Source organism: Mytilus edulis, chromosome 13 (genome assembly GCF_963676685.1).
Source record: "Mytilus edulis chromosome 13, xbMytEdul2.2, whole genome shotgun sequence".
Lineage (NCBI taxonomy): Eukaryota > Metazoa > Mollusca > Bivalvia > Mytilida > Mytilidae > Mytilus > Mytilus edulis.
The window spans coordinates 32,701,912-32,726,652 of record NC_092356.1 but is presented as its reverse complement, the minus strand read 5'-3'; positions in this window follow the sequence as shown (position 1 = coordinate 32,726,652).

Below are 24,741 nucleotides of genomic sequence, written 5' to 3'. Positions count from 1 at the left end.
GATAATTAAACGTTAAGGTAACATCTCCTAGTATTTATCAATTATCTTTAATTGATTGATTATTGTTCTGGTGATATTTATAAGCATGTTTTATTAAAAAGTGTATTGCAAATTTTTACAATTGTCAAAATTCGTATTATATCAATTTTATGTAAAGTTTATGTTGAACCCTCTTGTAAACGTAAAACATTGGGTATTCTAAGAAATGACGCATATGACGAACAATATATACAATATATACAACACTATATCTGTTCCAATAGATTTATTCAGAAGAACGAATGATATCAACATTCATTAATTCTACGGTCACCATCTCAAAATGGTTGACTGACACAAACTATCTTGTTCTCAACTCACAACAAAAATGTTGTTGGCAGTCCTAAATCTGTATAACAGAAGAATAAGAATAAGCATAAAAAATACGTTATTTATCCAATTGTGGACTCTTGCAGGTTTTAAATTTCATACAATGATTACCATGATTTGTGTTATAACAATGAAATAATAAAATAAAATACATCACACTAGAACACTGAACAATTATTGCATGCACATGGAAGAGAAAGTAATCTAATTTAATTTCTGTAAAGATTATTCCCCTTTAAACAGATATGGTGTTTTGAGCTGCATAAAAATGAAATGCAGCCCCAACTGATTAGATATAAGGTTAGTTTTCTCCCATGTACACACAACAACAAAATACTAGATATTTATGTATATAATTATATATTTTTGAAATTGCAAGAATATGATAAGCACCTTAGAGATTTCACTGCAGTTTATTGATGCATATATAAGCTTTTACATATTAATAGATGAATATCATATATATATATATATAGAGAGTATTGTGTATTTACATTAAATGTTTTGAATTTAAAATATATATGGATAAACTAAAAGATATTTAGCCATTTAAAGAATTTGTGGATCTCAATTCATAACTCTGGATAAGACAAAAACTTAACTTTTTAAGTATATTTTTATCTTCAGTGGTCATTAACCATAAAAATTTAGATTTGCTGTCTAAGTAATTAAAATTTTGACAGTGCTCATGAGCTTGTGCAAACAATGATTCCCGACATTTATTATACAATGGACAGTTTATTAAGAAATGAAACTCATCTTCTATATCATTATGAGAACAAACATTACAAGTCCTCTGTCACCTTTATATATGTTTGTTCTTATGTCGCTCTTTTTCTACTCGTAATTGGTGGGCACTTGTACGAAGTTTACATAATATTTGTCTTGATTGAAAACTTTGAATACCAAGATATTTTTCCATTTGGAAATTACTTTTATGAGAAAAAATATATATCTAGCTTACCAGTAACATTATCTTTATCATTGTACCATGCTTTTTAAAGCAACGGTTTACTGTCATAATAAGTTGTTTTAATTTATTAATTGAATCAATAAAATAAGTTTCTTTCAATTCAAGCTTTTGTAAAATAAATTTAACAGTGGAATACCATGCCATAGTGTTATTTTCATGCATATTTTTGTTACATAAAAACGCTTCTTTCAATAAATTTGAGTTACAATGATGTAATCTATGCATATAGCTTATCATAGATATAACAATATTGAAATATATAGGAAATCTACCTATTTCTGATTGTACGGCATACTAGAATAGTTGTGTGGTTTTGTTTTATTTTGTATTACTTCTAAGGTTTAACAAATATAAAATGTCAATCCTGGTATCTATGATGAGTTATTTTAACTTTGCAATAAAAGTACAATGTATTGCTATCCGCAAAAACTGGTTAAATTAAACCCACCAAATTTGTTGTTTTTAAAATGTCCTGTACCAATTGAGGAAAATGGAAGTTGTTATCCAATAGTTCGTGTCTAATGGTCATCATCACGAGCTATCTTTTTTTCTAAACTCACTAAAGAAATGTGTTTTGCAGTCCTAGATCTTTATATATGTCGTGTACATGTTATTATTTTGTACAGGTTATTACTTGTACAAACATTTTATACAAGTGATAACTTGTATGAAGCCATCATATAAGTTATTACTTGTTCAAATACAATTGTACAAGTAATTACTAGTGCAATTTTTACTGATAAAACGATAATAAATTGTACAAATCATTATATTTGATGTTCTCAATAAACCATTTCCCTTTAAACAAATACTTTATTACTTATACATAAAGGTATAAACTTTCAACATGTGTGTACTTTTTGAATAACTAATATATCGCTAAACTTAAACAAAAAGTCATAATTAATTAACTCTAATAATTCGCTTTCACACGCGTAAGATAGTACAGGGAGAATATTAGAAATGTAAAGGAACTTTTAACAACTTTGTCACTTTGCACCAGTAGTCCGTATTTAATTGGCAACAAGCTAGTAAGCTCAATTCACCCAAGGTTTCATGCTAGACTATGTTGTTACTCTGCGTTCCTCGTATGTCTGAATTCTTCTAACATTTCAAAAATAATACTAATATAAAAAACAAGATGTGATATATCGGCCTATGAGACAACTCTCCACAAGAGCCCGAATGAAACAGAAATTGAAAACTTTAGTACACCGCACGGCATTCAACAATGAGCAAAGCCCATACCGCATAGTCAGCTTCAAAAGGCCCCGAAATGGCAAATGTAAAACAATTTAAACGAGAAAACTAACGGCCTTAGTTATGTAAAAAAATAAACAAAAACATGTGTAACACATCGACAAGCGACAACCACTGAATGACAAGCTCTTGATTTGGGACAGGCACATACATAATGTGGCGGGGTTAAACATGTTAGCAGGAAAGTGGTGTATCATTACAACATAAGAACGAAATATTAAAATCAATTGAAAAAGGCTTAACACATCAGATGAATACAATCAGAAATACTACACAGAGTGGACGTGGACGGGTATTTGTATATCCCATGCATCAACCCAAAAAAAAATCACTAAGTTCAGAATACACATTTGAAAAAAAGAAAAGAAAAACAAACACAATACACATTTCAAAATACATACTCAATATGACAAGAAAAAATAAACAAACAAATTAATAAATACGAGAAAACTGTAAAAGAAAAATAATACCCGACAATTGACAAAAATATCCCAGATTTACTAACTCAAAGAAAGGAGTTTTTCAATAAAACATTTTGTTCAAAGCAAAAGTAGAAGCACATACAACTCAAACGTATTGTGTTGTACAAGTTATTATATTTTTGTCAACAAAAATTGTACAAGTAATTACTATTTCAATTATATTGTATGAAGGAATAACCTGTACAAAATAATAAAATGTACACGACATATACATGCAAAGAGTAAAGAATTGAAGATTACTGATGAATTTATTTATACTATTTGTTTTCAATGTTAATGACAATTTAGCTCGCGTAAATACGTTGTGTGTTAGTCGTATTTCACTTGGTATTTAGTTTCACTGGTGTCAACGTGATAATCGTACATTGTAACTGCAAATACTATCATCATCCCAATATGGCGGACACAAATTTAGGAAAATTTTAGACGGCTAATGTCTCCACTTTAACAGCGTATTTTTAGATTTGTATTATGTCAAGAAACATCTTTATAAGCATTTCCATTGAAATATTTTTTCGAACAGGATGGGAAAGCAACAAGAAGAATGAAAATCTAGGTACAAAAAATCACGATGACGAGGATAACTTTGATTTATTTTTATCAACGATGATCGTAACTTTTACTTAAGATGATCGTAACTTTTACTTAAGATGATCGTAACTTTTACTTAAGATGATCGTAACTGTTTGTTCAAACGAAGCATTTTCTGATAAATAAAGCTGTCTGGTATGCAATAAAGTGTACATTATCAACTAACCTTGTGATAATGATGAGGAACGATCACTGAGGGGAGGGTAACGTCGTATTGGTAATTGCAGAAATGGTTATGATTTTGAGAGATTTCGTACTTATTTTTATCTATTTCAATATTAAAATGCATTGGGGGATAACAACTTTATATTGATTTCATATATTTTACATAAATAAAGTATTGGACATTTCAGATTAATGGCCAGTTTGATAAAATTGGAGATTTTTTTCATTTTTGTCCTCTACACTTTGTAGGGACAATAGTACCTTTCGAGAACCTAAAATATTGGGGGAACTCAGATTTTCTTATTAACGAATGTAGGAATTTTTAAGGAGAGGTTGAAAAAAACATAGCATTAAGAAGTGTAATCATATCTGTTGAATGAAAACAAAAACAGTGAAACACTCAACAAAGGAAGCTACATGTACTATTTGATTTTTATTGGGGTTGGGGCTTGGATGAAAAATTTGATCCTGCATTTTTTTTGTAAGTTGAAATCTCTAACTGCGTTTTTATTTTTCACTCTATTTGGTCCTGCCTTTTTCCATAAGTCCAACCTGATTATTTTTTCCTTAATTGTCATCATGCCTTTTTGTATGGCCAAGTTGTTCATCCGGCCTTTTTCACTCAAATCGCCTGTCCTGCCTTTTATCCAAATTTAATTTCCTCCCCCTCCCTATAGATATCAAATGGTAGCTCCCTTATTGATACTTTTGCCTTAAACAACTTCTTCGACAAACTTCAATAATACATCTCATGTACCGTAAATGTAAGGATTTATAGATTGCAAAAAAAATAGATGGAGTCTATTTATGGATCTGTATACCATACATTTCAGCTTCTTTACATAAAAAGCCAACCCATGGTAAATATAGGCAACAGTAGTCCAGTGGCGGATTCAGAGAATTAAATAAAGGGGGTTGGAGACTGGCTGCGTAAGAGTAGGCCCGCTACAGTTATGCTTCATTGACTCATTCCCTATATAACCAACCAAATTGTTCCCAAAAAAAGGGGATCCCTCTAAATCCGCCTCTATAGTCGACTAATGTTTAATAGTCATAGTTTGATTAAGATAATACATATAAACGTATTCCATTTTGAATGTTAACTTAATTACTCAGAAGAAGAAAATATTGAGAACATTTGCATATAAGGCTGCTAATCTCCCTTAATGTCATTTCTTTTTGACAAATCGCGGTGCTCATTAACGCTCATTTTTGCAATTTTAAAATCTTACTATTTCCAGAAATACCAATATATCGTGACTGCTAAATTTTGTGTTCCTTTAGTGAAAAAAAAACACATCGTAAATTTTTAGTTACGATCATCTTTTTATTTGAATCTCGATTTTCGTTCTTCTAGTTGTTTTTCTATCATTTAGGAAAAACACATTCAATGGCAAATCATAATTTTTTGTCTTGATAGAAAACAAATCTGAACATAAGCTGTTAAAGTAGAAAAATCAGCGTTTTAAAATTTACCTATATTTTTGTCAGCCATATTGGGATAATCTTAATTGCAGTAACGATCATCACGTTGACACCAGTGAAGTTTGAGGTTAAACAGTTCCATATAAAATAAACAACATTTGGATTATGGATTGATAAGACAAGATAACTTCAAATCATCTGAAGTTTGTTGATAGAGGTTATAAAAAATAAGATGTGGTATGATTGACAATGAGACAACTCTCCACAAGAGACCATATGACACAGACATAAACAACTATAGCTTACCATACGGCTTTCAAAAATTAGCGACGTACATACCGCCTAGTCAGCTATAAAAAGCCCTTAAATGACAAATGTAAAACAATTCAAACGAGAAAGATAAGGCTCTTTAATATTACTGGTTAAGTACAGCTCTTTGTAAGAACCAGGCAGAGTGCGATACATGATGGTTTCAGATTTTATCTATAATTGGCCTAGTAGAAGCAGTAAATGAATATTGCTCAAAAAAAAATTTAAGTGGGAAAATATGAGTGGTTGTCATGGTAACGGACACTCTATTTTTTGGTCGTTAAGCTTGGTAAAATCTTTCAAAAAACAGCTAAATCACCACAATTCAGAGCTTGCTTATGAATAGAATCATGCATTTTTCATTAATGTTCAAATCTAACATTGATAGAACTTGGTTTAAGCTTCATTTTAGTGAAGATTGCATGTCAACCAAATTTGTAATTTTTGAAAAATTTTGCGAAAAAATGCATATTTTCAACATTTCTGAAATTGGGATTTTTTCGAAATTAACAAATTTTCTCAGGTGTTTTTCAAAAAAGTGCAAATGTGTACAGAATAGTTAGCACTGTAATAATGAAGTTTGGATACTACTTTACCAAATTGAATAGAAAAATGTATGTGATTTTCTTCAGTTTTATCACCATAGCAACCGATTTTTTCCTTGGAAACGGAGTTTTATTTGCAGAATAATGCAGTTTAAGAGCTTAAATGTCTTAGATTTTTTCATAACCGATAAGAAAATACATAAAAACTTTAAATTACTATCATCAAGTGTTGTTGACTTCAATTGTTACCACAGAAACACATATTAACCATAGCAACATCCACTCTGAAACTGCATAAATAGAAATTTATGTAAAAAAATACATAAATAGAGGGTGTTTATTTTCAAATTGGAACATGACTGCATGCTTTGCTTCACTCACAGTCTTGTTTGGTTTTTTTCCTTCAGATTTTTCAATAAATGTAATATATAATGTAATATTGGGGTTAGAAGGTAAAAAAAGGGGGGGAGTAGGTTCATTTTTTTAAAGATATCATACATGAAGATTTTTGAAAAGATAACGTTTGGTCGGCGAGCCTGATTATAAATAGAATCATTTTTTTTCTCTCAGAAATTTCTTATATAACATCGATATAACTTGGTTTTAGCTTCAGAGCTAAGTTAAGGTACATTGTAGTTGTCTTTTTTTGGGATTTTTGTCAGATTTTGGGAAACCTCAAGTTTTATTCATTTGAATGCAATAAGAATAAAATTGTAAGGGTTCTACGAAACCCAGTGTCTTGCCTACTTTTGCTGTAAATCGCAGGCTCAACAGAAATGAGGAAAAAAATCGGTAAAAATATTCCTTTTGATACTATCTTTTGATTGTAAGAAGCTTCTGTCCAAGTTTGGTAAAAATCCAGGATAGTTTATGAATCTAATAAATGTTTGAAAAACTTTTACTGCAGACTGTATGTCATGTTAACTGGAAGAAAATCTAAGGCCGTGTTCACACCAAACGCCATGTACAGTAAACTTGTTTACAATTAGTTTAATGTACTGACCTTGTTTAATTACCTGTACATAAGATTTGTTCACACTTGTAAACTCTATGTCATTTAAATGTTCATTACGTAGAACCGAATGCTAAGTTTTCGGACAACTTTTCTAGCAGTAAGGGAACGACCATTGGACTTCAAATCGGGGGTGGGGGGTGGGGGGGGGGTGGGGGGGGGGGGGGTTGTATCGATAGAAATATTCCGAACCCCAATTGGATAAAAAAAAAAAAAGCTCCTACAGATAATACAAATATATTCTAAATCAAGAGTTTCCCCATACATTATAGTGTTAAATGTTGAAAAAAAATTGATTACCAGCATCGAAAAAAAACCGGAATAAAACGTTTGCGCGGAAAAATTTCTGGCTCAGATAAATTAACAAAATACCCCCCCCCCCCCCCCCCCCTTCCTCCCTTTTGTTTTTAAAGTTAAGTGGTTGCTTCTTTAAAAAAACCATTTTGATGATTTGCAGTAGTTTAAAAATAATAAAGATGTCTCGATTAAGCATTAGAAAACGTAGGCTGCAGCGGCGTGCTCACAGGTGAAGAATATATATTTTTATTCTCATAAAGCCAATGCATTACATCGGTACAGAGATTGAAGGAGAAGAAGGAATGATATATAAGGGATCACTATATTCCTATCTTTTCTGTTTGTTTCAAATGGTATTTCTTCTCGAAGGAGTATTTGGCAAAGGGAGGTGAAATGTTTTTTTTTTTTTTTAGTTTTAAGGGTAATCTAACGGATCCGAGATACATGTACTAGACAAACAATACATTTACCTCACACGTTTTAAGTAATGCATTTATGAGTGAATCGTTGTTTGAGTAAAGACCAGTGGCAAACATTTCTGTGCAAGTCAAGTCGATTCGGAAAGACCTTAATTTTCAAATGAATTATGTGTTCGGCAATGATGCTGCTTTGAGTCTTGATAAGGGCTTAATAAAGCTACGTTAAGTTTAAAAAAAAAACAAATAAATATATCAAGTTTAGACAAATATTTCTGTAAAGAACTTTATTAATAATTGTTATAAATATCAATTTTATTCAAAAATTGTTTCTTCCTTAAATATACAGGGTGAAACTAATGTTTTAAATGCCTAGTTTTGTGTACACTTAATCTACACAAGGCCTACATCGAGTATCGACTGCATGTAGACAAAACATGTTTTACACTACATGTAAGCATTGAATTTTATCAACGGGAACGTAATTTTGTTTAGTTTACGTGTGAGTTACACTTACACAACACCGAGTTTAGGTCAATGTGAACACGGCCTAAGTCCATTTAAAAGTAAAATACGGAAAAAATGGATTTATCTTTTTACAAAATTTACTTCTTGATACTATCTTATGATCATAAATAAGCTTCTGTCCAAGTTTGGTACAAACCCAGCATGCCCAGGATAGTTTGAGAAAGTTATTAAAATTCTAAAAACTTTAACCACAGAGTAAATGTAATGTTTCCCCGCAGAAAAAAATAAGTCCATTTATAAGTAAAATACGGAAAAAATAGAATTTTATTTTTACAAAATTTACTTCTGGATACTATCTTATGATCATTGGTATCTTGTAGAGAGTTGTCTTATTAACAATTATACCACATCTTAAGATCAAATGGTCACTTTTAGAAATTTCTTTATAGTTAACCAACAACATTCAAACTTGATCTCTGTTTTGTGGTAATAAGCATTGTGTATACATGTTTCATAAGATTTGATTGAGGCAAACTATAATTGCAAAATAGAAACCAACTTTGTGACGACTAATGTACTGACGGACATGGATTAAACCTACTACAACGCCCCCTCCCCCCTCCCAAATTGCGGCGCGGCCATAAAAGTGTTTATTTTAGTTTTTGCCATTGTACCTTGAATCGATCAAATGTGTGCACAACGCGTGGGACATCGGAAATTTATTATTTTTTTACACATGGGACACTAAAGTCTTGTATTCATGAATGATTACAACTTGTTGGGACTAGAAACATTGATAATTACAAAGAAAAATAACATTGGGATGTACTGCGCTGTTTCTAGTGTTGCATTTAATTAAATAAGACCATGTGTGGAATTTGTCTTCAAATTATTACTGTTATTAATCTTGTATTTATGCAAATATTCTCAGCTTAGTTAGTGGTTTCATTCCAAATCTCGGGATTAATGCAGTCTTTTATTAAGGTTACAGAGACAGATACAGAAAATAGGGGCGTAATTCATGTAAAGGTTAAAAAAACGTTGAGAATAGCAAATATTTTTTTTGAAATTTGAACCTAAAAGAAAATGCTCCGCAGGGAGCAGCTTTATACGACCGCAGAGTTCGAACCCTGAACATTGGGCAAGTATGGATACAACATTCAAGCTTGATACAGCTCTGGATTTGGATTGTGATTAAATAGTTGACACAAAAAAGGTTTCTGACACATAATGAATGTGGTCTCAGAACTTAAACTTAAAAGCTTTAAATTTTAAATTGGACATTACCTATTATGGTCCAATATCCAAAATCAAAATACATGGTTAGATTCAGCATATCAAAGAACCACAAGAATTCAATTTTTTATGAAATCAAATAAAGTTCAATTTTGGACCCTTTAGACCTCAATGTGGACCAATTTGATAACCGGTCCCAACCATCAAAAATCTTACATGTTTACATTCAGCATATCAAAGAACCACAAGGATTCAATTTTTGTTAAAATCAAACTTAGTTTAATTTTGGACCCTTTGGACCTTAATGTAGATCAATTTGAAAACGGGACCAAAAATTAAGAATCTACATACACAGTTAGATTCGGCATATCAAAGAACCCTAATTATTCAATTTTTGGCCCCTTATTCCTAAACTATTGGGACCTCAACTCCCAAAATCAATCCCAACCCTCCTTTTGTGGTCATAAACCTTGTGTTTAAGTTTTATTGATTTCTATTCACTTATACTAATATTATTATACGAAAACCAAAAATAATGCTTATTTGGGCCATTTTTTGGCCCCTAATTCCTAAACTGTTGGAACCAAAACTCCCTAGATCAATCCCAACCTTCCTTTTGTGGTCACAAACCTTGTGTAAAAATTTCATAGATTTCTATTCACTTAAACTAAAGTTATAGTGCGAAAACCAAGAAAATGCTTATTTGGGCCCTTTTTGGCCCCTAATTCCTAAACTGTTGTGACCAACACTCCAAAAATCAATCCCCACCTTCCTTTTGACACACACACACACAAAACAAGATATAATGTTATCGGAATCTTGAACTTATGAGATGTATGTAGAACGACGCATAGTAAGGAATAATTCATAATTAATACAATTATTTTGCTTGATAATTTTGATATGATAATCTTGCCGGTAATAGCATAATTATTTTACCGAGATTAGCACAATTCCAACTTAGCAGATGTATTCTATTTGTCTATCTCGGAGATCCTGAATTTTAATTGCAGGATAGTAGTACAACAAAGGAGTTATTAATGATATGTTAATAGCTACATGTATATTTAAAGAGGATTCCATTATACTGGACTTCTGATATTAGCGATCAACAATTGACTATTATTATTTTTTTTAAGTCACCACCAACTTAAAATGTGTTCAATTTGCCTGTCCGTCTATCCGTCCGTCCATCACACTTAAGTTTCAGTTTAGAAATGCTTTGACCAAATGATTCTATTATTGGTTTGTTAATATTATGTTACAGGTCAATTTTGTGATTTATGCTGGAATAACATCTTAGACGGGTGTGTGCCATAAGAAATTAAGAATTTTCTTACAATTGTTATGGCCATATCTATCTTGCCTGGCCCAGTTATTGTAAACCCATGAAGTTCATCATCTGCTAACTTCCAAAAATTGATAATCAGATGATGAACTCCGAACAAAGTCCGACCAAATGCAATTATCTTTATAAGTATCTACTTGTATGCAACATTTTAAAAAATCAACATACCCCCCTACACCCTCCCCCCCCTCCAACCCCAATGTTACATTATATATTACATTTATTGAACAATCTGAAGGAGAAAAAAAACCAGACAAGACTTTGAGTGAAGCAAAGAATGAAGCCATATTCCAATTTGAAAATAAACACCCTCTACGTATGTATTTTTTTACATAAATTTCTATTTTTGCAGTTTTTAAGTGGATGTTGCTATGGATAATATGTGTTTCCGTGGTAACAATTGAAGTCAACAACACTTGACGATAGTAATTTAAAGTTTGAGTTGGCTTTTATGTATTTTCTTATTGGTTATAAAACAATTCAGGACATTTAAGCTCTAAAACTGCAATATTCTGCAAATAAAAACTCTGTTTCCAAGGAAAAAATCGGTTGCTATGGTGATAAAACTAAAAAAATTCCCACACATTTTTCTATTTAATTTGGTAAAGTAGTATCCAAACTTCATTACTACAGTGCTAACTATTCTGTACACATTTGCACTTTTTTTAAAAACACCTGAGAAAATTTGATAATTTCGAAAAAATCCCAATTTCAGAAATGTTGAAAATATGCATTTTTTCGCAAAATTTTTCAAAAAATATACAAACTTGGTTGACATGCAATCTTCACTAAAATGAAGCTTAAACCAAGTTGTATAAATGTTACATATGAACATTAATGATAAATGCATGATTCTATTCATAATCAGGCTCTAAAATGTGGTGATTTAGCTGATTTTTTAATGATTTTACAATGCTTAACAACCCAAAAAATAGTGTGTCCGTTACCATGGCAACCACTTATATTTTCACACTCAAAATTATTTTTTGAGCTTTATTCATTTATTGCTTCTATTAGTCCAATTATAGATAAAATCTGGAACCCCCCATATATCACATGTATATGGCACTCTACCTGGTTCTTATAAAGAGCTGTACTTAATATGTCGTTGTTCCAGTATTCCAGACACAAGTCTAACAGACTAATACAGTCTTTCGTAAACGTGTAGCATTAGGTATTCTTAGAAATGAAACATGTGACGAATTATTTAAATTTAACAAGATATTTTGGTTATTCACATTTGTTCAAAAGCTTTGCAAACATTCGGCTCCAAAAAAAGTCATTAAAAAGAACGAATGATATCAGTATTTATTAATTGATGTTCTGCGATTTACTTGTTGCAATGTACTATCATATTGTTCATTTATGTATTTTTCTCCTGATTTTGTTTGCGTTTTTTTTTTCTTTGACTCATCATGTCCTGTATCAAATCAGGAATATAACAGTTGTATTCATTTAGTCCGTTTCTGTGTATTTGTTTTGTGGCAGTTCAGTGTTTCTGGTGATCCGTGGATTACCACTTATAGTTGATATATTTCCCTCAGTTTTAGTTCGTAACTATGATTTCGTTTCGCATAATCGATTTAATAACTGCTGAACATCGGTAAAATACTGGTGTCTTTATCTAATCTCAAACTTTGTGTTTATTTTGAATTGTATTCTAAATCGATTTTCGAAATTTGAACACAGTAAATGTCAGATAGAATAAAGAATAATTGAATACTGATCCTTTTATTCATGTCACTTAACTACTTGTTTACCATTGTGTAGAGAATTTTACTTCGACTAATTCCGCTGTGTGTTAATTTAATTTGATATAAGGTTTAAGGTTTAACAAACATATATAAAAAAAAAGAAATTTTAATGTTTGTAATTGACCAGATAAGATAACTTCAAATCATCGGAAATTTGTTGATTTAGGTTGCCAGTATCGTTTGATGGCAACCTGATCAGGAATGACACATTTATCATCAGACCCACATTCTTATTTGTTGTATTTGGTGATGTCTAGTGTTAAACAAATAACTTTCAAATATGAGGTTGTATTTGGTGATGACTTAGGTTTGAATTAATAACATTTACAGACGGTTTTATAATTTGTGAAGTCTTAGGATTAAACTAATAACGTGAACAGATGAATTGTTTTTGGTGATGTCTTGTGTTAAACTAATAACATATAGATATGAGTTTAAATTTGGTGACATATTGGGGTTAAACAATTAAATGTGTCGAGGGTTTTTTATTGATGGTGTTATAGAGTCAGCACAATAACACGGACTGTTGATTTTGTATTGCCTATTCATGTCCTTAGGGATAGATCATTAAACATGTCTGATTGTACTATGATAGGATGCTTTTTTGTCTTTGTTGAAGTCTAACAGTATCATGTTTAACTTGTACCGATTATTCTTAAATGTGTAGATGTCGAAATATCAGACAAGATACATTTAATGTGCAGTCGTAAGCTGCCTTTTCAATTGATTTTGAGAGTAAAACGATAAATTTCAGATGTTGAACAGGTTATGTTAATGAGCTCCCAACAACACCGTTTTCTTTTCGTTTTTGGTGGGGGAGGGGATGAGGTGTGAGGAGGTCGTATAGCCCAGTCATTTTATTTTATCCCCCATTATAACAGAGAGAGAATTCACGGTTACCCTGGTTCGTCCGTACAAGGCTGCTTACGATCAAAAATAATTATCCGTTCTTCAATTCCTTTGATAACGTGATATGCCAGCGGGGACATTATATGTTTCCCACATTCTCTATTAGTTTCACGTGTCTTAGTCAGTTTCGCTTCAAATTATGGGCTTTGCACGGCTATTTTGGCTTTTTTTTTTAAGCCGCTAGAATTACTGTTTTACTTTTGATGACCAGCGACAAATAGCATAAATGATTGATGTCAATTCACAGAAAGTGTATAAAATAGTGCCCAAACTGACCCTGAAACATAATTTATCATACAAAATATCTTATGAATGCTACATCTTAAACACACATATTGTTCTTCGTCACTTTGGTAGGGTTTTCTATTCTTCAAATATTTGTTGTGTATTCATGATCACTTACAGACACAACAGTAAGTGCCTGTTATAGTAAACTATCAAAGTATTCCTTGTATGCAATCCTTTTCACAATTATTTCATCGAGCGGTTTTTGATTAGACTGGTAATCAGCTACCTAACTTATTCTATTTAAATAATATATTAAACAAAATTTCATTCGCGTTTTTTAAAGATAAAACTATTTCAATTGCTTCATTTTTGTTTCACTATCCTCATGTTTCATTTTCGAGGAAAATAATATTATATTACTTATGTGTCTATTATTTAACATTTGAAAGATAATTTTCAAATGAAAACAAGACAAGTTGGCAAATTGTCAGTTTTCTCCTTTATCTGTTTTTAAACACAACATGTTAACGTGTTTTAGCATACACCAGTTCAGCATACGGCATACCTATATTTTTTGTAATCAGTGACTTTGATGTTGTATCAAAACATATGTCAGTATCATTGATACGGCCTACAAAACTATAACAAGTATTTCTGAGTTTTTGTTCACATGTTTATGGTACAATTTGTTTTAGTTTCGGATAAGGTTTCATTGCCAGTGATAGTTTTAAGATTAGTGTTTGAAAAGGGTATTAGTGTAAGTGATAATTAAACGTTAAGGTAACATCTCCTAGTATTTATCAATTATCTTTAATTGATTGATTTTTGTTCTGGTGATATTTATAAGCATGTTTTCTTAAAAAGTGTATTGCAAATTTTTACAATTGTCAAAATTCGTATTATATCAATTTTATGTAAAGTTTAGATTGAACCCTCTTGTAAACGTAAAACATTGGGTATTCTAAGAAATGACGCATATGATGAACAATATATACAATATATACAACACTATATTTGTTTATAAAGCAAAACATTGTGTTCCAATAGATTTATTCAGAAGAACGAATGACATCAACATTCATTAATTCTACGGTCACCATCTCAAAATGGTTGACTGACACAAACTATCTTGTTCTCAACTCACAACAAAAATGTTGATGGCAGTCCTAAATCTGTATAAGAGAAGAATAAGAATAAGCATAAAAAATACGTTATTTATCCAATTGTGGACCCTTGCAGGTTTTAAATTTCATACAATGATTACCATGATTTGTGTTATAACAATGAAATAATAAAATAAAATACATCACAATAGAACACTGAACAATTATTGCATGCACATGGAAGAGAAAGTAATCTGAAATAATTTCTGTAAGGATTATTCCCCTTTAAACAGATATGGTGTTTTGAGCTGCATAAAAATGAAATGCAGCCCCAACTGATTAGATATAAGGGTAGTTTTCTCCCATGTACACACAACAACAAATTACTAGATATTTATGTATATAATTATATTTTTTTTAAATTGCAAGAATATAATAAGCACCTTAGAGATTCGACTGCAGTTTTTTTATGCATATATAAGCTTTTACATATTAATAGATGAATATCATATACATATATAGAGTATTGTGTATTTACAGTAAATGTTTTGAATTTAAAATATATATGGATAAACTAAAAGATATTTAGCCATTTTAAGAATTTGTGGATCTCAATTCATAACTCTGGATAAGACAAAAACTTAACTTTTTAAGTATATGTTTATCTTCAGTGGTCATTAACCATAAAAATTTAGATTTGCTGTCTAACTGATTAAAATTTTGACAGTGCTCATAAGCTTGTGCAAACAATGATTCCCGACATTTATTATACAATGGACAGTTTATTAAGAAATGAAACTCATCTTCTATATCATTATGAGAACAAAAATTACAAGTCCTCTGTGACATTTCTATATGTTTGTTCTTATGTCGCTCTTTTTCTACTCGTAATTGGTGGGCACTTGTACGAAGTTTACATAATATTTGTCTTGATTGAAAACTTTGAATACCAAGATATTTTTCCATTGGGAAATTACTTTTATTAGAAAAAATATATATCTAGCTTACCAGTAACATTATCTTTATCATTGTACCATGCTTTTTAAAGCAATGGTTTACTGTCATAATAAGTTGTTTAAATCTATTAATTGAATCAATAAAATAAGTTTCTTTCAATTCTGGCTTTTGTAAAATAAATTTAACAGTGGAATACCATGCCATAGTGTTATTTTCATGCATATTTTTATTACATAAAAAAACGCTTCTTTCAATAAATTTGAGTTACAATGATGTAATCTATGCATATAGCTTATCATAGATATAACAATATTGAAATATATAGAAAATCTACCTATTTCTGATTGTACGGCATACAAAAAGGTTGTGTGGTTTTTTTTTTTGTTTTTTTTTTTTTGTATTACTTCTAAGGTTTAACAAATATAAAATGCCAATCCATGTATCTATGATGAGTTATTTTAACTTTGCAATAAAAGTACGATGTATTGCTATCAGCAAACACTGGTTAAATTAAACCCACCAAATTTGTTGTTTTTAAAATGTCCTGTACCAATTGAGGAAAATGGAAGTTGTTATCCAATAGTTCGTGTCTAATGGTCATTATCACGAGCTATCTTTTTCTCTAAACTCACTAAAGAAATGTGTTTTGCAGTCCTAGATCTTTATATATGTCGTGTACATGTTATTATTTTGTACAGGTTATTACTTGTACAAATATGTTATACAAGTAATTACTTGTATGAAGCCATCATATAAGTTATTACTTGTTCAAATACAATTGTACAAGTAATTACTAGTACAATTTTTAATGAGAAAAAAGATAATAAATTGTACAAATCATTATATTTGATGTTCTCAAGAAATCATTTCCCTTTAAACAAATATTTTTACTTATACATAAAGGTATAAACTTTCAACATGTGTTAACTTTTTGAATAACAAATATACAGCTAAACTTAAAAAAAAGTCAAAATTTAAGTGTAAAGATGGAAAACAGTGTAGACCAAAAATATCAAGAAATAATTAGCTCTAATAATTCGCTTTCACACGCGTAAGATAGTACAGAGAGAATATTAGAAATGTAAAGGAACATTTAACAACTTTGTCACTTTGCTCTGCGTTCGTCGTGTGTCTGATTTCTTCTCACATTTAAAAAATAATACTAATATAAAAAAGAAGATGTGATATACCGGCCTATGAGACACCTCTCCACAAGAGCCCGAAAGAAACAGAAAGTAAAAACTTTAGTTCACCGCACGACATTCAACAATGAGCAAAGCCCATACCGCATCAGCTTAAAAAGGTCCCGAAATGGCAAATGTAAAACAATTTAAACGAGAAAACTAACGGCCTTATTTATGTAAAAAAAAAAATAATAATATGTAACACATCGACAAGCGACAACCACTGAATGACAGGCTCTTGATTTAAGACAGGCACATACATAATGTGGCGGGGTTAAACATGTAAGCGGGAAAGTGACGTATCATTATAACATAAGAACGAACTATTAAAATCAGTTGAAAAGGCTTAACTCATTAGATGAATACAATCAGAAATACTACAGAGAGTCAACGTGGCCGGGTACTTGTATATCCCATGCAACAACCAAAAAAAAATTCACTAAGTTCAGAATACACATTTGAAAAAAAAAAAGAAAAACAAACACAATACTCATCAGATGAATACAATCAGAAATACTACAGAGAGTCAACGTGGCCGGGTACTTGTATATCCCATGCAACAACCAAAAAAAAATCACTAAGTTCAGAATACACATTTGAAAAAAAAAAGAAAAACAAACACAATAAAGATTTCAAAATACATACTCACTATGACAAGAAAAAATAAACAAACAAATTGATAAATACGAGAAACCAGTAAAAGAAAAATAATACCCGACAATTGACAAAATAATCCCAGATTTACTAACTCAAAGAAAGCAGTTTTTCAATAAAACATTTTGTTCAAAGCAAAAGTAGAAGCACATACAACTCAAAGATATTGTGTTGTGCAAGTTATTATCTTTTTCTCAACAAAAATTGTGCAAGTAATTACTGATACAATTATATTGTATGAAGTAATAACCTGTACAAAATAATAAAATGTACACGACATATACATGCAAAGAGTAAAGAATTGAAGATTACTGATGAATTTATTTATACTATTTGTTTTCAATGTTAATGACAATTTAGCTCAAGTAAATACGTTGTGTGTTAATCGTATTTCAATTGGTATTAGGTTTCACTGGTGTCAACGTGATAATCGTACATTGTAACTGCAAATACGATCATCCCAATATGGCGAAAACAAATTTAGGCGAATTTTAGACGGCTAATGTCTCCACTTTAAAAGCTTATTTTTAGGTTTGTATTATGTCAAGAAACATCTTTATAAGCATTTCCATTGAAATAGTTTTTCGAACAGGATGGAAAAGCAACAAGAAGGATGAAAATCTAGGTACAAAAATCCACGATGATGAGCGTAACTTTGATTTATTTTTATCAACGATGATCGTATCATTTACTTTAGATGGTCGTAACTGTTTGTTCCTACGAAGCATTTTCTGATAAATAAAGCTGTCTGGTATGCAATAAAGTGTACATTATCAACTAACCTTGTGATATTGATGAGAAACTATCATTGAGGGGAAGGTAACGTCCTATTGGTAATTGCAGAAATGGTCATGATTTTGCGAGATTTCGTTCTTATTTTTAACTAATTCAATATTAAAATGAATGTGGGATAACAACTTTATATTGATTTCATATATTTTACATAAATAAAGTATTGGACATTTCATATTAATGGCCAGTTTGATCAAATTGGAGATTTTTTTCTTTTTTGTCTTCTACACTTTGTAGGGACAATAGTACCTTTGGAGAACCTATAATATTGGAGGAATTCAGATTTTCTTATTAACGAATATTGTATTTTTGTAATAGGAGAGGTTGAAAAAAACAGCATTCAGAAGTGTAATCATATCTGTTGAATGAAAACAAAAACAGTGAAACCATCAACAAAGGAAGCTACATGTACTATTTGATTTTTATTGGGGTGGGGCTTGGATGAAAAATTTGATCCTGCATTTTTATTAAGTTGAAATTTCTATCCTGCATTTGTATTTTTCACTCTATTTGGTCCTGCCTTTTTCCATTAGTCCATCCTGATTATTTTTTCCGTAATTGTCATCATGCCTTTTTGTATGGCCAAGTTGTTCATCCGGCCTTTTTCACTCAAATATAGATATCAAATGGTAGTTTCCTTATTGATATTTTTGCCTTAAACAACTTCTTCGACAAACTTATAAGACACTTCATATACCGTAAATGTAAGGATTTATAGATTGCAAAAAAAAGATGGAATTCTGTTTATGAATCTGTATACCATATATTTCAGCTCTTTTACATAAAAAGCCAACCCATGGTAAATATAGGCAACAGTAGTTCAGTGGCGAATTCAGATAATTTCATAAAGGGGTTGGAGACTGGCTCCGTAAGAGTAGGTCCTCTACAGTTATGCTTCATTGAATCATTCCCTATATAACCAACCAAATTGTTCCCACAAAAAGGGGATGCAGGCACCCTTGCCCTCCCTCTAAATCCGCCTCTGTAGTCTACTAATGTTTAATAGTCATAGTTTGATTAAGAAAATACAAGACCAGGCAACAAGTTGAAACTGATAGAAACACATCAAAATAATGTAACTTCATGCCTACCATTACTTAATAGTTACTTCTAAAATATTCAGTGAAAGTTTTGGCCTGTATTCTTAAACTGTATCATGATGATGATATTTATATTTACGCATTCCATTTGAATGTTAACTAAATTACTCAGAAGAAAAACATATTTAGAACATTTGCATATAAGGCTGCTAATCCCCCTTGATGTCAATTCTTTTTGACAAATTGTGGTGTTCATTAACGCTCATTTTTTCAATTTTAAAATCTTATCATTTCCAGAAATACCAATATATCGTGACTGCTAAATAGGGTGTTGCTTTAGTGAAAAAAAATCAAAAAAATCGTAAATTTTGAGTTACGATCATATTTTTATTTAAATCTCGTTTTTCGTTCTTTTCTATCATTTTGGAAAAACACCTTTGATGGCAAATCATAAAGTTCTTTCTTGATAGAAAACAAATCTGAACATAAGCTGTTAAAGTGGAGAAATCAGCCTTCTAAAATTTCCCCATATTTGTGTCCGCCATATTGGGATAATCGTAATTGCAGTTACGATCATCACGTTGACACCAGTTAAGTTTGAGGTTAAACAGTTTCATATAAAATAAGCACCATTTGGATTATGGATTAATAAGACAAGATAACTTCAAATCATCTGAAGTTTGTTGATAGAGGTTATAAAAAAAAGATGTAGTATGATTGACAATGAGACAACTCTCCACAAGAGGCCATATGACACAGACATAAACAACTATATCTAACCATACGGCTTTCAAAAATTAGTGACGTACATACCGCCTTGTCAGCTATAAAAAGCCCTAAAATGACAATTGTAAAACAATTCAAACGACAATTTAAACGAGAAAGATGAGGCTCTTTAATACTACTGGTTAATATTTCGTTGTTCCAGTATTCAATCTGTAACATATTAAGATAGAAAAATGGGATGATCTATAAATTTGTGAATACTAGTATTTAGTATAGCAGAAATAAAGTCGTTAACAAATTTTGACTGAAACAAATCTTTCTACATTAATTTATGAAAATGTTCAAGCTGATGCCCATTTTGAATTTGTTTTATACAATCTATACTGAATATATTTATAGTTTAATTCTTTCAAAATATGATAGTTATCTCACATCTGATATAAAAGTAACAACTTTAATACTTCTATACTTTAACTTAGTCATACATAACAATGAATAAATAAAAAAGGAAGCATCTTTGTCATTCTGTCAAAAAAAACCTTCATCATAGTGAACATAATGCAGATAAGAAGCACCAATAAAAGACATACGTGGTGGTTGTGTTCTAAGATGATCTTAAACTTCTTTACTTCACTGAATTCATGGCTTTTACAACAACTAAAATCTACAGTCAATAAATATGACAAATCTATTGGTATATGCTTTAGCTTTCAATGATAGCAAAATGTTTTAATAAATTGAGAAGTTAAATCATGAACATTTCTTTTCATATTTTAATTTTGGACTGGTAATGTGCTATGTTGAAAAGGATGTGTGATCCACCATTTTATGAAAATGTTAGTTTCAGATTATGAACTGTCAGTTACCTTAAATGTTCCGCTGTGATATGTGAGAATTTTCCCTACCCAATTGAAATCCGTCTGTTCTTCACCATCATGCCATACATGTTAAATCTCATACCAAAAAAAGAAGTTCTGGTACTTTAGATAATTTTGACAAAAAAGAACATTTTTAGATGAATTTTGAGAATTTTGCTAGTTTTTTTTATGCCAAATTGAATTTTTAGATATTTTCTTTTCAGATATTTACATTACAATAGAATCACAAGGATAACAGACACAACTTTTAATGGACTGTCGGCGCTCACAACTTTGTAAGTAACTCAATTATACCAATACGAAAAACATGATGGCATGTGCTGTTGCTATTATAGCATTACAAAAAAAGGTATATATCGCATATCTCTTTTTTTCCTTTTTATCTATTTTTTTGTTTAGGTAATATCTATAAGCATTTATTAAGGTTTTTTTTTTTTAAAGTTAATTGCATTCTTTTAAATGATTTGTAAAAATCATATTCCAAAAGAGTTATTAAGAAGACTGTAAAATATTAACATCAATTAGTTTTTACAATCAAATCCACATTTCTGTATTGTTTTATAATTTTGCAAAGTTCTGCTCCAAAATAGATAAAAGAAAGTACAAATAATATCGTCACTCACAGGTGTAACGGTCATCATCACGAACTATCTTTATCACATGTTTAACACACACTTTGTTAATAAATATTGGTCTTCGTCACTATGGTATTTTTGTATGCTTCAAATGTTGTTCGTGATTAAGTTACTGGTGTTTATATGGGACGGACGGAAGGACGGACAAAAGGACGGATGGACAGCGGTAAAACAGTACATGCAATATGCTCCCCCCAAACTTTCAGTTGCGGGTTCATTAAAAAAATGACAACAGACTAAAATAGAATGAACGGATACATACATATTTACTGGTACGATCACTTCTTTTACAATGAAAACTTTCCATCAAACGTCATTGTTTTAATTACCTTTATATTTTCAATACTGATTATTTGTTGCATTTCTTATTTTCATATAATATATATTTATAAAGATCCAAAATCTTAAGAATTTACTCTTAAAATTTTTACTGATATGATAACTAATATTTCAAGGGTTTTGTTATGTATCTCATGTGAAATTTAAAGTAACTGTTAAGGTTTAATTTATTTAAAAGAGTAATGGTAGCATTTTGAAACTTATTTTATGTTGTTCAGAATCTTTTCATTATTTATTTGTTTGTTATATAACCACATTAATGTTAGCAAATGTTTGGTTTCTGTTTTAAATACCAATATATTTAACTTTTAAAGCAGACACTAAAGATAAAAACCAGTTTAGCATTCCACATATCTAACCAGTGACTATGATATTGTACCAGGTACACATGTTAGTATCATTGACATGACTTATTTACCGTCTCGATGGTTCTGACACATGTAAATGATACATTAAAATACTTCCCATACTTTGACTGGGAATTGGCAATTGTTCGTACTTGTTTACCGTGGGAATAAACACCACCTTCTAAAATGAATCCTGGTTACTGTCAAATACCAATGAATGTTGCAAATAATATAATTTAAGAACAAAGGATGTAATCGACTTCTCAGGGACAACTAAGGTAGCTTGACTAAAATTTTGATGACTGGTATTATTAATATCTGCCAAAATTTATATTGACCTTATTGTTATAAAATATGGTTACAACCACAAATGTGTTTGTATTCAAACTCGTCTTTCGTAATGCTGTAAAAGGGAATGAGGACAAGAGATTATAATGCAAAATCGTTTGTAACGTTAATTTTGATTGGATAAAGTCACCTATTATGATGGCATCATTTGACAATTGATTCTATGAAAAAAACATGTACATGTTTAGACTTCAACATACAGATGTAAACAAACTACATTGAATTAGTATGCCAACCAGGCAAATAGGACAGGAACATGAATAAAATGATCAATGTTACCCGGGTACACATGTATATCTTTTTTGGTAAACTCTTGGTATGAAAAACATAAAAGTCATACTATAATGACATACATGTCATACATGTGTTTTCCTATTTTTCATATTTAATCAGCGACTGACACACAGTTAATTCACGGTCACCATAAAGACTTTGTCATAGTAATTTCTTGTAATCCAAATCTTTCAATCGTTTCAATATTCACACCACAATAACACAAAAAAACCTCAAACTTCCAATTTTTAAAAAAGGCGTCATGGTTACTTTAACGACTTACATCATAAATTCATGTTTACGCTCACTTGAGACGTCCAACTGTCATTTTGACAGTTGTATTCATTTGATTAAATTTACTGTTTGCAATAGCATAAATTGTTCTATATAATAAGGATGTTCTTATCAAAACCCTAGCCGTATTTGGCACAACCTTTTTCAACTTTTGATCCTCAGAGTTGTACAACTTTGTACCCCACCCCTTTTTTTGACTTTCGAACTTTTATATCTGGGCGTCACTGGTAATTCTTGTTTGGACGAGGCGCGTTTTTGACGTAATGAATTGTAAACCTGATGCCTTTTGTTATCTATTATTCATGTGTTTCTTTGCCTAATACGTTCTGCTATTTATTTGTATTGTAGTCCTGTATTATTATGTTGTCATTTTAATGTTATATTTAACAATGCCGTCAAAGTGCGAGGTTTGGCATGCCACAAAACCAGGTTCAACCCACCATTTTTTTCTTTAAAAATGTTCTGTACCAGGTCAGGAAAATGGCCATTGTTATATCATAGTTCATTTCTGTGTGTAACATTTTTACGTTGTGTTTTCGTTGTGTCGTTTGTTTTCTCCTATATTTGAGTGTACTATAAGACGTGTCACGGTACTTTTCTATCCCAAATTCATGTATTTGGTTTTGATGTTAAATTGGTTATTCTCATCGGATTTTGTCTAATGGATTGTCCAATGCTGTGTGTGTTACATTTTAATGTTGTGTCGTTGTTCTCCTCTAATATTTAATGCGTTTCCCTCAGTTTTAGTTTGTTACCCCGATTTTGTATTTTATCCATGGATTTATGAGTTTTGAACAGCGGTATACTACTGTTGCCTTTATGTATGCAATACACATATATCTATACGCCAAACAAAAATGCCAATGAAATCGACAATGAAGTGAATCCAAATATAAACGTCAGTATAAAAAATAGATTTGATATTCTGAATCTATATAATAAAAAGTATAACTAATCGCAGTATTTGAAAAATCGTTAAATTTCGGTCGCGCAATATCTTATTTTTGATATTCAAATACGGCGATTAGTTATACTATAAATATACGTATTAGATTAATTGTATTATAAAGTTGATTTTGAACCCTTTCGTAAACGTAAATCTTTTGGTTTCTTAGAAACGAAGAATATGACGAATTATTTAAATTCAACAATAAATTCTGTTTATAAAGCAAAACACTTAACAATTATCCACATATGTTGCACATTCTTTCAGATACGTTGAAACAATTCTACTTCGAAAGAGATATTAGGAAGAACGAATGATATCGTAGTTCATTAGTTTTACGGACACCATCACAAAATGGTTCACTGACACGGACTGTTTTTTTTCAAAGCACAAAAGAAATGTTGTCTGCAGTTCTTAATCTTTATAGACATGTACTAT